Source organism: Suncus etruscus, chromosome 6 (genome assembly GCF_024139225.1).
Source record: "Suncus etruscus isolate mSunEtr1 chromosome 6, mSunEtr1.pri.cur, whole genome shotgun sequence".
Lineage (NCBI taxonomy): Eukaryota > Metazoa > Chordata > Mammalia > Eulipotyphla > Soricidae > Suncus > Suncus etruscus.
The window spans coordinates 95,509,816-95,523,658 of record NC_064853.1 but is presented as its reverse complement, the minus strand read 5'-3'; the positions used below and the strand labels follow the sequence as shown (position 1 = coordinate 95,523,658).

The 13,843-nt window shown below is 43.4% G+C and overlaps 1 pseudogene; it reads right to left on the bottom strand.

The window, feature by feature from the left end:
• Window positions 1-1,504: 1,504 nt before the first annotated feature.
• LOC126011828 (DNA-directed RNA polymerase II subunit RPB7-like) lies at window positions 1,505-2,046 on the bottom strand (annotated as a pseudogene).
• Between the last annotated feature and the right edge of the window lie 11,797 nt (window positions 2,047-13,843).

Below are 13,843 nucleotides of genomic sequence, written 5' to 3'. Positions count from 1 at the left end.
AGAGGGAGAGGGGGAGAGGGAAGGAGAGAGTGAGAGGGGGAGGGGGGAGAGGGGGGAGAGGGAGGGGGAGAGGAGAGAGAGAGAGAGAGAGAGAAGAGAGAGAGAGAGAGAGAGGAGAGAGGGGAGGGAGAGAGGGAGGGGGGAGGGGGAGAGGGAGGGAGAGAGGGGGAGAGGGAGAGAGGGAGAGAGGAGAGAGAGTAGAGAGAGAAGAGAGGAGAGAGGAGAGAGAGGAGAAAGAGACAGAGACACAGAGACAGACAAGAGAGACAGAGACAGAGAGACACAGAGACAGAGACACAGAGACAGAGAAAGACACAGAGACAGAGAGACAGAGATAGATAGATAGATAGATAGATAGATAGACAGACAGACAGACAGACAGACAGACAGACAGACAGACAGACAGACAGGGTTTGGCGCTCCTGGCAAGGTGACCTGGGACTGCCCCACTCAGCCTTTCTGCCTCCCGCTGCTTCCTGCCCCTTTCGAAACACAAAATGCCCCCAATTCTTTGTGTACCACCCTGCGAGGGTTCCATATGGCGCTGTCCTCCACGCCCAGCCTAACTGAAGGGGAAATTTCCCAATGTCCGGAGCCCTCGATGTCCTGCCAGGAAAGAAGGATGATGTCCTCTAACTCCTTAAGAAGAACAGCTGGGAGAAGCTTCTGCTGGCAGCTCGGGTCCTTGTGGCCACTGAAAACCTAGCTCATGTCCCACTAGGGTACCTAGGGGAAAAAAATCAAAGAAAACCCAGCTGATGCCAGTGTCATCTCAGCCAGGAAGCCTGGCTGTCTTGAACTTGGCTGCTGCCACTGGAGCCACTCCGACCGCTGGCCGCTTCCCTCAACAAATGCAGGCAGCTTTCTAGGAGCCAAGACTTTGGGTGGCTCCTGGCCCCGGGGCCGACCACCAGCCCCTCACAGAGGCACCTGACGTTCAGTGGCCAACGATGGCTCTGTGGAAGACTCTCTCCTGTGCACTCTGTGGACATTGCCGTCCCTAGCAACAAGGCAGCTCACTCCCTGGGGCTCAGGTGGTGGATGCTGGCCCGGGAAGGTCTGCACATGCAAGGCATCATTTCCCGGAACACCCAGGGAAGGTTGGAAGAGTGGGGTGTGAGCTCAGCCTGCCCCAGGAGACTGATTTGCAGCTCCCACGGCTCCGGCCACCGGAATGGTCTTAACCTGTTTATAGGCTGAATAGAAATCACATGGATAGAACATGTGAGTTTTTTTTTTTTAATAAAGACATTATTTATTAAAAAAAAAGAAGACATTTAATGAGAAACCAAAATCTTTTATAGTGGAAGACACAGTTTAAAAAAAAATAAAGAAAAAAAGATAAAACATCTGGGTATGTGAAGATACAAGAAGGACCAGGTGCTTTTCTGGGGCCAATAAAAACCTTCCTGGCTCTCCCACAGACGCCAAAGGAAATCTCTGAACAACAGGAAAAGCGTGACAGCCGCACCTTCAAGATAAGGACCAAGTGGGGCCCTGGCGCTCAGCTCACAAGCACCAAGTAAGCATCCATCAGAGAGCCAATTGCAAAAATGTCATTCTTTTCCACACGGGTGCCCACGATTCTTCAGCCAAATGTCATCTTCCTGCTGAATCATGATGTCCTCATCCCTAGACTCATAACATGGAGGATTGGAATTAGGATCAAACTCCATCTCTGACAGGATGGAATGTTGAGAGACGTAGCAGGACATGGGGCCAATTTCAGTGAAGACTCCGATCTTGTTAACCTGGGTGATGATGGCATCCACAACCTCCCCTTTAAAGGGCTGGAAAACAAGGCCTTGTACTTGACTGGAGACAGGACAAAGCCTTGGCCTGGCTGGATCACATCAGCACCAATGTTGTCGAAGGGAGTGACGGCCATCACAAAGCCATACTTGCCCTCCACTTCGGTGAAAAGCTTCTGCTTCACGGTGCTGGGCAGGTGGGGCCGAAGTAGCGCGGGTGCAGCAGGATCTCGTGTTCCAAGGAGATATGAACATTTTCGCGAAGGTCCCAGCAAAGTCCCTGGGTCTGTCTCATAACCTGTCTATAAGCTCAATAGAAACCACATCATGTGAGTTTTTTTTTTTAAATAAAGATATTAGGGCCCGGAGAGATAGCACAGTGGTGTTTGCCTTGCAAGCAGCCGATCCAGGACCAAAGATGGTTGGTTCAAATCCCGGTGTCCCATATGGTTCCCCATACCTGCCAGGAGCTATTACTGAGCAGACAGCCAGGAGTAACCCCTGAGCACCGCCGGGTGTGGCCCAAAAACCAAAAAAATTAAAATAAAATAAAAAATAAAGATATTATTTATTAAAAAAAAAAGTAGATAGATCCAGGAAGCTGAGCAGAAAGCAGTGTGGCAGTCACCTTACTACAGTTAGCCTCATGGAGCAAGAAATCTTCAAACTATGTCCCTATAATCCAAACCACAGGGTGCCAGCCTACAAATTACAGTACCACCTGACATCATGTAAAAAGAAAAGTCCAAAGATAGCAAAAAAGATGACAGCTGCAAATACAATGCTTGCCATGTGGTACCAATCAAAAGACTCAAGGAGCATGAGGTCACTTGTGTCAACAAAAGTGCTGTAGATGATGAACCATTTAATCTGCTAAAGATAATTTCACCAACTTCTGAGTCAAATGCAAAATCTAATGATGCTAATCAGATCCCTGAAACTGAGGACACATGGAACATAGATACCATGCATCATTCTTCATTTGTTCTGAAAACATTTGCTCCACAAATGCTGGTTTGTGAAAGTGACTCAAGAGAAATAGACTCTTCAGTTTCCTAACAATCAAACCTGAAGATAAGGTCAGAAAAACTGATGGAAAGTTAGTGGATTAAAGAGCCAGCAGACAATTGATTCTGTCTTTTTTAAATGTTAGTGAATTTGAAGCTTTTTATATTAAAACTTTTAAAATAAGATTTTTTTCCCTATTAAAAAAAGAAGATAAACATTTAGGGCCCGGAGAGATAGCACAGCGGTGTTTGCCTTGCAAGCAGCCGATCCAGGACCAAAGGTGGTTGGTTCGAATCCCGGTGTCCCATGTGGTCCCCCGTGCCTGCCAGGAGCTACTTCTGAGCAGACAGCCAGGAGTAACCCCTGAGCACCGCCGGGTGTGGCCCAAAAACCAAAAAAAAAAAAAAAAGAAGATAAACATTTAATAGGAAACCAAAATCTTTTATAGTGGAAGACAGTTTTTAAAAAAAAAGAAAGAAAGAAAGAAAGAAAATAAAGAATTTGTAAAAAAACAAAAAAAAACAAAATTACCCAAGACTTATGAAGAACCGTGGCATTTGAACCAGGGGACAAGTGTCCCCCACAAGCTACAGATTATTCGGGGGACAGAAAGTGTCCCCCAAAGTGCACACCAAAACAGAGGCAGAAATATTTTCTAAACTAAACTTTATCTGGGGGACAGTAAGGTCCCCCTATGATGGATTCCTAATCAGGGGACAACAATGTCCCCACAGCTGCACATTATTTCAGGGGACAGAAAGTGTCCCCCAAATTGCATGTCAAACAGAGGCAGAAATATTTCCTAAAGTGAACTTTATCTGGGCCCCACAAGCTGCACATTATATCGGGGACAGAAGTGCCCCCCAAAATGCATGCCAAACCAGAGGCAGAAATGCTTCCTAAGTGAACTTTATCTGGGGGACCGTAATGTCCCCCTATGGTGGCTAGTTTACTACTACAAAGTAGGACCGAGTAGGAAGAGTGTAAGAGTGCCCACCCCTGGGGCCGGAGACATAGCGTGGCAGTAAGGCGTTTGCCTTGCACGCAGAAGGTCGGTGGTTCGAATCCCGGCATCCCATAGGGTCCCCTGAGCCTGTCAGGAGCGTTTACTGAGCCTAGAGCCAGGAGGAAACCCTGAGCGCTGCCAGGTGTGTGCTCCTCCTCTTTCCTGACTCTTTCCTGGTAGCCTCCCACTTCCCAGTGGAGTGGTGTCAGCAGGGCAGCTCATGCCTACGCATGCTGGACAAGGCGACATCTAAGCCTCCACAGCCCACAGCAGGAGGCACTGCCCCAGCTCCAGGTTGAAGTGGCTCAAGGTTTCTTCCTCCGGACCTGAACGGGACTGGGGCAAGACTCACCCAAATAGAGGGGGAAATAAGGGAGGGTAACAAGACCAAACAGATGTATGATCACTAAGTAGTAAACAATACAAAAAGAAATATCAAATAAAATATCCAGTGAGCACTACAGCAATAAAGACAAGCACCACATAATAGCCACGGTCCTGAAATAGAAACATGACAGAGCGCAAAAAAGAAAAAAATAAAATAAAATAAAATAAAATAAAATTGGAGACAACAACTTCAATATCCACACCAAAACAAAGAAATAATAAGAAATAAATAGATAAATCAAAATGGTTATTTTGTGCTCCCCCCACATAGACACAGTAAATATTGGGGACATTAGAAAGGGAATTCCCTTGACCTTGAAGTATACTGTCATGGGATTAACTATAGACTCTTTGCATGTTCATTTACTCTCCCCTCGGTGCTTTTGTGGTGTATGGAAGACTTCTGCTCCGTCATGGGTGATAAAATCAGAATTCTGTATCTAGAGATCTTGGTATCTGCACAGGTCAAGGAATGGAGCTTATGATGAAGTCTTTTCTTTGTGATTCTAGAAGTTCTGTTCCTTCAGTGTTGTTTTAATCAATCATCTATAGTTGATGGTCTTGGTCATTGCGCTGATCCTAGGATGGAACCTGGGATAGAGTCTTTTGTTATGTTTCCAGAAGACCCCTTTAGTTGCGATTGTCTCAGTCAGACTTCTGGAATTAGAGATCTTGTTTGTTGTACAGGTTGTAGACCAAAACCTACACTAGGGCTTTTTTTTATTGGTCCCAGGATATGTACTGCCCAGTCATGGTTGTAACAGCCAGTCATCTATAGATAGCGATCTTGACTTTTGCCCAGATCAAAGGGTGACAAGTCTTCTGATTTTGTCTTATTGTTGGCTGGTGAGGTAGGACAACCTGCTCTTAGATCAAGTTGTTCCCATTTCCTCATCAGAATATATTAGAACTGGCACATGTTGATGTCAGAGCAATATTTAGGATGCCCAGGAGGGGATTTGGTTCCTGGAGCTGTTGTGGAGAACTGTGTCATTTCTATGTCTGGGATCCAGGGTTCAAGGCTGGACGATCAGTTGTCTAATCTCCTGGGGTCTAAGTTGGGTCCCCAAGTCATCACATTTTTTAATGTATATTGGTGTACAAAATAGTGTTACATCAAAGACAATTTAATAATAAATGATTTTAAAATAAGACTGACAGTTTTTTAAAATTTCATCCCACTTTTTCTGCAGTATAAATTGGCATAAAATTGGGGTCAGAAGAAAGTATAGTAGTTTGGGTACATACTAAAAAGGCAAATATAGAAGGCTGTGGAAGGCTTGAATCAAAGCAGTACATGACTGGAGACCTAAACCTGGACCCCCAGACATAGATTTAAAATAGTGGATTTATAATATATTAATTATAACAAAAATCCTGCTCACTGCCCAGGCTGGGCAGGTTTCTAAAATCAAGCAAAGATTAATCACATTAACCATTAGTCTAGGTCATATAGTAAATACAGACAATTACCAGAGTGCCAGTGTTTAAAAATAGTAAGATTCGATCTGACTCTTGACAGCACGCCTAGAAAATTGTTAATGTGTTGAAATGAGAACCTGTAAATTGATGTATTTTGATTTTTTTTTTGCCAGTATCCTGCTGTTAAATGTACAAAAACTTAGAGAAATAAATGCAGTTGCTCTGTAGCAGAGGCTCAAGCCAAAGCTCTTAGCCACTTTCCAGCACCCAAGACTTGGAGTCTTTTGTTACGCCAACCCCTTGCCCACCTGTCTTCCGAGGAGGACCCAAGTGCTGCCCTCCAACGGCTGAGCGGTCTGCAGCGGTGATGAGCATGAAACCTGACTCAATTCCTAATACCACATGGTCTTCCAAGTATTGCCAAATTTGGACCTCGAGACCTTTGGCACCACCTTTGGCACCACCTTTGGCATTAGGGTGGTTGGAATATCCTGGCCTCACTGGATCTAAGCAGCAGAAAAGTCTTGGAGCTTTGCCTTGAACTTTGGCTAGGTGGCTGAAAATCACAATGAGACCTTGGGCCTCCTGAGTACAGTATGGGAGGCCCCACCTCTTCCCCCATACCCCAAATAAGCCATGACAATTATGCAGTGATGGTCAAAGAGAATATGGAAACTAAAGGTTCTTAAGGAGCTAGGCCACAGCTTGACCACCACCAGCTAGCCTTACCATTAGTTCTCAATTGTTCCTTGTACACGGTATGTTATATTTAAAGGAGAACAATACCTCAGAAAGAAATTCAAGATAATAAATCAAGAAAAATGGTTTGAATACCGTTTTTTTCTTTCCTTTCTATTCTTGAGGTAAACCTCCCACAGAGAAAGTTGTGACATGCAAAGGATTGTGCAAAATGGATAAAAATATCACTCATGGATTACTATCCTGTGGCTTGGTTCCAATTAACAGTCCTGGAGGAAAAAAAATTGTGTGTTTGTGTGAATGTGTGTTATGTGTGTTATATGGTTCCTTAACTTTATAATTACAGCTGTTCAAATATCTATCATTTCATGTTACAAAATAAGGAATTCATTGAAGCACAGAGAAGTAGCATATTCTTCCATTAGTTTAGCATTTGTTATGGAATTTAAACAAAATATATTAAGAATGCATGTGGCTTTCACATAAATAGTTTGGCTTCTTCAAATCAACTCAGAAATTATCCTTCCTTTGTATTCTTCTTTTGCTCCACATGTTATAAATTCATCTTTGCATGTCATATTATTAAAATTTAAATCAGATTATTATTGTATGTTTTAGAAAATGCTTTTATGTATCTAAAATAGAGCAGCAAGTTATGGTTTGAAGACACTGGCTTTGCGTTCTAAAATCCTTAGCATCTGTGTTTGAGCCCACAGAATTTCTGTAACACTTTGATAAAAATTAAGCATCTGAAGGTAATTTGTGAAAGGTCTGGGAAAGAGTAAATAAAAGGCATTAAATCAATTTTGCATTTTCAGATGAGGAGTGACCAATAAATGATTCACCCTAAATTAAATAAAGGCTTAAATAATGGCTTATTAAGACCAGGAACTCAAAAACTTGGCTGCAAGTGCAATATTCTTTCTACCCCATTTCACTGCATCTCATTCATTAGCTCTATTTAGAAATTAAAGCAATATTTTTTCAATATGAATCACAGAATGTTTAAAAGTAGTAACGTATTTTAAAGATTAAAAAGATTAGGATAGGGGCCCGAGAGATAGCATGGAGGTAAGGCGTTTGCCTTTCATGTAGAAGGTCATCAGTTCAAATCCCGGTGTCCCATATGGTCCCCCGTGCCTGCCAGGAGCAATTTCTGAGCATGGAGCCAGGAATAACCCCTGAGCACTGCCGAGTGTGACCCAAAAACCACACACACACACACACACACACACACACACACACACACAAAGATTAGGATAAAAAGTTCTGAAATTTGAAATGTAGGGACTTTGAGTACTCAGGAGCTATTTTGACTCTGGGTTCTGGAGTGCTCTCTGGAGGTGTTCATAGCACCTTATGTGACGTCAGGGATCAAACCAGGTTGAGCCACATACAAAGCTTTACTTTTTCTTAGATATGGAAACTTTCTGAATTAAAATTTAATCTCTCATACTAGTTTTATGAGTACATTAATTAACACTTCTGTGCTCCAGTTTCAACTTTACAATTTTGTCAATATAGGACAAAATTAACATCAATATCACAGAGCTGTTCTGAACATTGGAAAAAATCAGCATATGTGAAGCACTGAGACTAGTTCCTGGTACTTAAAAACATTTAAAAACTGTTAGTAACTTTTATGCCAACAAAAGGTAGGGACAGGGGATGAAAGACCTCAAGAAGAGTCAAAAATTTCACTGAGGGGGCTGGAGCAATAGTGCAACGGAAGGGCATTTGCCTTTCATGCAGCTGATCCAGGACAAACCTCAGTTTGATTCCCAGCATGCCATATAGTCCTCCAAGCCAGGAATGATTTCTGAGTGCATAGCTAGGAGTAACTCCTGAGCTATGGGTGTGCCCTCTCCCTAATTTTTTTTCACTCGGGTCCAAGAGAAGAGAAGATGTGAAGTCTAGAGCAGAAGCGACTCCATTTTGTCAAACCAATGTTAAGTTTCCATTTAAGGTTAACAAGGCTACGTTTCCATTTAAGGGCTAAGTTTCTATCCCAACAATAATGATGCAGACCCCAAAGCCCTAAAACCCACAATATACTGCCCTAGAGATCTAGACATAAAACTCCCTTAGACAACAGCATGTCAGCTTAAAGGTCAAGACTTACTGCTTCTAACCCTATATAACCTGGCTTTGACCCCCCCTAAGTGGGATCATCTCCTCTGAAAGGTGGTCCTGATTGGTTAGTTTGAAACTTGTTGGTTGATGAAATAAAGCTTTGCTTTGCTTTCTTTCAATTGTGTGGACTCGTCCTTCGACTCCAGACCCTAACGTAGACCACATAGTTTCTTAAACATGGACTTTGACCTTGTGGGATCTCATAACTAAATGTGGAGGGGTAGGAAAACTTGGCAATGGTAAAGTTTTCTGAATGCATAAAGACCAAGACATTCATAATCAACCATGTATAAAATCTGAAGTACTTCTGGCAAGTGCTCATTCATATTGGATTTCTTGGATGTGAGGAAAATTTTAAGGAGCCTCATGCTAAATTGATCCATTTGATCCATTTTACTAGATTTGCCACGGATAGAAATAGCTATAACACTGGTGTCCTTTTGTGTGTCTGTCTCTGTGTGGTTTTTTTGGGCCACACCCAGCGGCATTTAGGGGTTACTCCTGGCTCTGTGCGCAGAAATCGCTCCTGGTGAGATTGGGGAACCATATGAGTATGCCAGTGATCAAACCCTGTTGGTCCCAGATTGGCTGCATGCAAGGCAAATAAATGCCCTACCCACTGTTCTAGTGCTTAAGCCCCAGATTTTCTCAAGAAAGCCCAAGGAAATCTAGTAAGGCCAACATAGCTTGGTACTAGGAGTTTGCTTCTGGCACCAATTCATGCCAAGAATTAAACCCAGAGATACACCATGTAGAGTATTTGGGCTGTCTGAGTTTTCTTCCAAGTATTTTATTTTCTATCTTTGGTGCATATTTGAAAATTCTCACAATACAGAGTTAAATATAAATTATGAGATATTTTTCAATCAAACTTGAATAACACCAAGTTCAAATGATATTAATGAACTTCATTTAGATGCTTATGGGGGCTAGAGAGAGAGAGAGAGAGAGAGAGAGAGAGAGGAGAGAGAGAGAGAATAGGGAATAATGTATTATCTTCGCATGCAACCAATAATCTAGGTTCAATTACTTAGTACCACAATCGCCACTAGGAGTGATCCCTGAACAGTCAGAAGTAAGTCCTGAGCACAGTTGGGCATGGTCCCAAACTAAACCCCCTCCCACCCCATCCCCCAAAAAACAAGAAAACACTTCACAATTAGAATGTTCATGCCTGATGTTACCAAAAAAAATTTTTTTTTACATATTTAGTTTTTTCTAAAAGTATCCACAGATAGGCAAGTGGAAGAAAGGTGGCTCTGTTTGCTTATTTTATCAATATTTTAATGAGGAATAAAAAAGTATTTCCTATTGATAACCATTCCCCATAGGAATGAAAGGGACCTGCTATTTGGGTCAAAAAGTTTCAGCCCAGGGGCCGGAGAGATAGCATGGAGGTAAGGCATTTGCCTTTCATGCAGAAGGTCATCGGTTCGAATCCCGGCATCCCATATGGTCCCCCGTGCCTGCCAGGAGCAATTTCTGAGCATGGAGCCAGGAGTAACCCCTGAGCACTGCCAGGTGTGACCCAAAAACCACACACAAAAAAGTTTCAGCTCAGTTGGTATATCAAACATGTTAATTCTTAGCAACTGCTGCAGATCCCAAAGAAGCTATCTGCTGACTTGCCTGCTTTCCACACTCCCTAGAACCTCACAAGTCCTTTCCCCAAAGGCAGTATACTTCTTTGTTTATTTGTTTGGGGGCCACACCTGGCAGTGTTCAAGGGTTACTCCTAGCTCTGCACTCAAAAATCATTCCTGATGGGCTCAGGTGACCATATTGGGAATTGAACCTGGCCCAGCCACATGCAAGACCAGGGCCTTACCTGCTGTATTCTCTCTCCACACCCAGAAAGCCTCTTCCACAAAATGTAAGAAAGTGACTGACATCTGGAACTGGGCTGGTTACTCTAGCATCTACATGATGCCACCCAGAATCCATTTCCTTCCCTCTTCATTATGCGTTTGCTATGTCTGTTTTAATTCAGAGCCTGTAAACTCTCATGCTAAAAAGTTTGATCTCCATATCACTACTGAGCCCCTCCTGGTGACTCCTGAGCATCATTGGACTAAACTCGCAGGCCGACACAATAAGGCCTCCCATCAATCCCCCAAGTACCACTAAGTATAACAACCCATTTAAAAATGTGAATGTATAAATTTCAATAAAAAATATATGTATTTTCCCTTTTTTTAAACTTTTTTTGTTTGGTTGGTTATTTTGGGGACCACACCCATTTGATGCTCAGGGGTTACTCCTGGCTATGCACTCAGAAATCACCCCTGGCTTGGGGGGATTATATAGGATGCTGGGGATTGAACCACAGTTCATCCTAGGCTAGTGTATTTTCCCTTTTTAAAATGTATGGATTGGGGGCTGGAGAGATAGCACAGCAGTAGGGCATATGTCTTGCAAGTGGCCAACCCAGGAAATGGTGGTTCGATTCCCAGCATCACACATGGCCCCCAACCTGCCAGGGGCTATTTTCTGAGAACAGAGCCAGGAGTAACCTCTAAGTGCTCCTAGGTTTGACCCAAAAGCAACAACAACAAAAAAGTTCATGGGCTCTGAGGGCTAAGTGAATGTGGCATTAGGATATGACTCGGTCCCCTGATCACCTCTAGTTGTGACCTCTCCTGGCCCCTCTTCAGCCTTTCCCCTTTTCTCCTCTCCTCTTTTTTTCTCCTCTCTCCTCTCTCCTCTTTTCACCTCTCTCTCTCTCTCTCTCTCTCTCTCTCTCTCTCTCTCTCTCTCTCTCTCTCTCTCTCTCTCTCTCTCTCCCTCTCTCTCTCTCTCTCTCTCTCTCTGTTTTTGGGTCACACCCAGCGGCTCTCAGGGATTACTCCTGGCTCTGTGCTCAAAAATCTCCCCTGGCAGGCTCAGGAGATGCCGGGGATCAAATAGGAGTCTGTCCGGAGTTGACAGCATGCAAGGCAAATGCTTTACCGCTGTGCTATCTCTCCAGGCCCTCTTCTTTCTCTTTTTTTAGGAAGCAGAAACTATTATCTATTCAGAAAACTGAACTCCCTATCATTCCAGATGGGGTTATTTGGTTATTCTTGGACATGTGCTGGTGTTGAGGCATTCCTAATAAGGAACATTAATCTAAGTGACCAATATTATTTTTCAAATATATGTCAATGCAGTTCTTCCTAAATAATGCCAGTTTGTCTTTTTTTTTTTTTTTTTAATTATACACGGTGGTGCTCAGGGTTTACTGCTAATTATGCACTCAGGGACCTACTCCTGGAGGTGCTCAAGAAACCAGATGGGGTACAGGAAATGGAACCTGAGTCAGCTGCATGCAATGCAAGTGCCAACTTGCTGTATTGCCTCACTAACCCTTAGTGTCAGTTTGCTCATCATCCTTGAAGCTCAGCTGACTATTTTTGGGGCTGCTGTGATTGGCTAGCTATCAGAAGTTAAAGTTGCCCATAACAGGTTGAGTCTGAAACAATGGGCCTTCTGACTGCTACTTGTTTCCAGGGTTTCAAAACTTTATTACTTTCCTAATAGTCAAACTTGCTTTCATTTCCAAAAGGTTTAAAAAAAAAAAAAACTATTAGGGTCCAGGGAGATGGCTCAAAGAGTTAATCTCATGCTTTACATATATTAGCAGCAGGTTGGATCCCTCACACCTCATGCACCACTGAGTTTGACTCCCAAACCAAAGCAGGGGGACCAAGTATAGCTCTCCAAGCCTTCTGTAAGTTGTCATAAGAAGAAAGAAGGAGGGAAAGATGAAAAGAATGAATGAATGGGGGCCGGTGAGATAGCATGGAGGTAAGGCATTTGCCTTTCATGCAGAAGGTCATTGGTTTGAATCCAGCATCCCATATAGTCCCCCGAACCTGCCAGGAGCGATTTCTGAGCGTGGAGCTGGGTGTGACCCAAAAAACAAACAAACAAAAAAGAATGAATGAATGAAAGGAGAGAAAGAAAAGAGTTCTTAATTATCTTCAAGATGTGAAACAGTCAATATAATCATTCCATTGTTTTTTAAACATGTGTTTCAATGTGTGTGTGTGTGTGTGTGTAAGAGAGAGAGAGAGAGAGAGAGAGAGAGAGAGAGAGAGAGAGAGAGAGAGAGAGACTTAGAAGTACTCAGGGCTTACTACTGTCTCTATGCTCGGGGATCACTCCTGGAGAGGTATTCAAGGGGTCAAATATGGTGTCAGGGATTGAACCTGGGTCAACCACATTGCAAGGAAAGCGCCTCCATTCCCCTAAGAGGTCTCTGGCTCCAGTTTCATTGTTTTTCTAACTCAGAAGCAATCAGGCTGCATACAGACCCTGTGAAGGAGTGTGACACCCTCCCCAACTGTCTTGAAACACACCTTATTCCAGTATGTATTTTTCTTCTTTCCAATTTTTATTATAACGCGGTGATTTACCAAGTTGTTCATATTAAGTAATTCCATGCATTAAGTAATCAAGCACTAATTCCACCACCAGTGTGATCTTCTGTTCACCAGTGTCCCCAATTTCCTGCCCATCACCATAGTCTGCCTCCATGCAGGTGCAAACAAATTTACTTCTAACTTCTTGCTACAACATAAAGACAAATAGAACAGAACTATCAAATCTTAGATCAACACATTCAACACAGCCTGTACTTTCGGAGGGAAGAGATCCAGAAACATAATTACTGCAAAGTTCACGGGGTGAGGGGGGAGAGGACAAGGGGGTGGGGGTGGGGCAAGCATGTGAAGAATTAGAAATAACTATTCATAGCCATGGCACAAAAGAGCGGAGGACCAGGCCAACAGGAAACTCAGGTTTCCAAGTTGCTTCCCATTAGGTGGGGAAGGAGCCGAATGCTTGGCAGTTTTTAAAAACTGCCAAGATGACAAGTGGCCCCGCTTAAGGACCTGAGCCCAGAATTTCTGCTCAAGGAGCCTAGTCCCAACAAATCAAGAGGCTTGCAAAGGTGGACTTGAGGGCAATTGCACCTATATCCCTTCGACCTCCTCTTGCCTTGGAAACAGAAAGGGCGCCTTGAAAGAGAAAGCAAGGGGCCGGCGAGATAGCATGAAGGTAATGCGTTTGCCTTGCATGCAAAAGGATGGTGGTTTGAATCCCGGCATCCCATATGGTCCCGAGCCTGCCAGGGACGATTTCTGAGTATAGAGCCAGGAGTAACCCCTGAGCGCGGCCGGGTGTAACCCCCACAAAGAAATTAAAAAAAAGAAAGAAAGGAAGGAAGGAAGGAAGGAAGGAAGGAAGGAAGGAAGGAAGGAAGGAAGGAAGGAAGGAAGGAAGGAAGGAAGGAAGGAAGGAAGGAAGGAAGGAAGGAAGGAAAGTTGGAAGGAAGGAAGGAAGGAATGAAGGAAAGAAAGAAAGAAATAAAGAAAGAAAGAAAGAAAGAAAGAAAGAAGAAAGAAAGAAAGAAAGAAAGAAAGAAAGAAAGAAAGAAGGAAGGAAAGAAAGAAAG